We start from the raw sequence: 2,633 nt of genomic DNA, 5'->3' as shown, positions 1-2,633 counted from the left end.
ATAAAATTCAACTTAATAACTTAATTAATTTATATTCAAGTCAGTATAAACATTTGAAAAGGTTATAATGGAGCGTTGAAATCATTAAAGTAAAGAAGTATAAAAAATAAGTNGAGCGTTGAAATCATTAAAGTAAAGAAGTATAAAAAATAAGTTGTTTAATTATTTTTAAATTATCAATATATTGTTATCGCATGTAAAAAATTCAATAAATTTTTAAAAATAATATATCAAAATATTTGTCTTTAAATAAGGTTTTTTTTTGTATCGTGACTTTTATTGAAAAAATCACTTGAAAACCTCTAATATAAGTTTTTTTTTATCGTTTTATAGAATATTCTTCGAAAATTCGAGGTCAAAACCTTAAAATGCTGTGCGCCTCGATTTAAATTTTTCCAAATGATTTTAAATTTTCAGAATATAATTTTTGATACTAAAGAAAAAAACGAAGGGGTGTCCCGAAAGAAATTTTGAAATTCGAAAAAATAAGGACCACCCTACTGTCTCCTCTCCTAAAAATAAATGTCTTATTCATGTTAATATTATTTTACTATGTGTTTTTTTTGTGGCTGCGATTTATTTTTCTAACCCTCAATTAGGCTACTTTTTTCAACGATACGTCAAATGATTACAATTTGTATTTAGTGGAAGATATTACCATTAAAAATTTAAAAAAAAAATCCTTATTCAAATAAAAAGTAGCTTAACCAGCTATTCTCATGCAAACAATTAAAATAATTAATTTCTAATATTTTTAAAGTATATTGTCGAATTAGATTTGATATTATATAATTTTACTTTGAAATTTATTGGGGTTATAATAAACTGATAATTTTTTGATTTAGGTTAAATTTACTATTAAATACTTTCAGCTTATAAATTATTGCACTATATATTTTTATGAAATAATAATAAAAAGGTTAAGTGTTAGATTTTCAAAAAATTGATATCAAATGAAAGGGAAATATCTAAGGTTTTAGTTTAAAAAAAAATTATGTTGATTTGTTTATTTTTGAAAAAGTTATGGAAGTTTTAAGAAAAAAAGTGAAAAAAATGACAAAATTTACCGATTTTTAAATTTGTAATTTTTTTGTATATCTCCCCCGTTTGCGGGGAACGAGGGAAAGTTTTTCAATTTTTAAGGGCAATGTCTAGCTAATTGATTTTTGATGACATCGATATTAGCAGGTACACAGCATTGTTATTATCAATGATAGTAAGGTACATTGTTGTGAGTTTATAAATACACTAACTGACAATACAAATAGTATATCTATTGATTGTCATAATTGATAATAAACAATCCGTGACTGTGATAGCAATATCATAAAAAACCAATTATCTACCTGTATTTGTAATCCCTTGTGTATTATACCTATATATTAACTCAAAAATTTGAAACTTTAAATGTTTATATCTAATAAACAAATTAAGTTTCATTAAAAATTCAAATGCCATTTACTATTGAATTAAAAACTCAAACATTTTATTAAATTAAAAATATGTGNCAATTAGCTACCTGTATTTGTAATCCCTTGTGTATTATACCTATATATTAACTCAAAAATTTGAAACTTTAAATGTTTATATCTAATAAACAAATTAAGTTTCATTAAAAATTCAAATGCCATTTACTATTGAATTAAAAACTCAAACATTTTATTAAATTAAAAATATGTGTTACCATTTAAAAAAACAAAGTTGACACCCTTACCAGGCATAAAGGATGAACTTAAAAAGTATTACATAGTTAATAATTCAAGAATAATGTGTAACTAAAGATAATATTAAAAAAAATTTTTTTAATTACTATTATTCTGTAAGTAATTGAGTGGGTTATTATAAAAAAATCACTCTGTATATAAATGTATATAAAAAGAAATAAATAAACACCAATATTTTATATGTGTTAGAATATTTATATCACCAAAAGTATTCGACCGAAAATAAGATGTATAATATTTTCAGTAATTACGAAAGAGGGTAAAAATAGTGCAGATTTTATATAGAATTGTAACTAAGAATGAAAAATAAACTCACGCATTTTCACTTTGTGTATCTTGGTTGAGAGTTCCAGAGGGCCGTAGAGATGCAGAGATAGAATGGCAAGGCGTCCCAGTGTCCGCTAGAGGAATGTTCAGAAACCGTGAAAGAATTACGCATTAAAAGAACCACTGTAAGAGAACCAAGCGCGTAAAGGAACCCCTCGAATTTGGGGGAAATGGCCTTTTTATAGCCCGCAAAAACTGGTTTAGCGATCTCTGGTGAGATTCTTGAAATATTTTTTGCTGTATTTGATTGGTTAATGTGAATCTTTTACGTGGGCGTTTTTATGGAATGCGTAAGAGGGTGGTTAAATCTTGTGTAAGGGTATTATTTTATTACTCATCTTATCCACGGGGGAACACTGATATGGTGATATATTTTATTAAATATAAGTATTAATTATTACATGTATTAAAATGTGATACCACAAAACAAATTAATTATTCGTAGAAATAGCTATAATCGGAAATAGGGGAACTAAGGCCCCCCAGTTTGAGTAAGATTTCCCAATTGACTTAGGTACATAAAAAAACATTTAATATATATTTTTATTAATAAAAATATATTTATTATAATAAAAATAAAAA

The sequence above is a fragment of the Daktulosphaira vitifoliae genome, unplaced genomic scaffold (assembly GCF_025091365.1).
Source record: "Daktulosphaira vitifoliae isolate Bord-2020 unplaced genomic scaffold, ASM2509136v1 Scaffold_1, whole genome shotgun sequence".
In the NCBI taxonomy this organism is placed as follows: domain Eukaryota; kingdom Metazoa; phylum Arthropoda; class Insecta; order Hemiptera; family Phylloxeridae; genus Daktulosphaira; species Daktulosphaira vitifoliae.
This window is presented reverse-complemented; position numbering follows the sequence as displayed.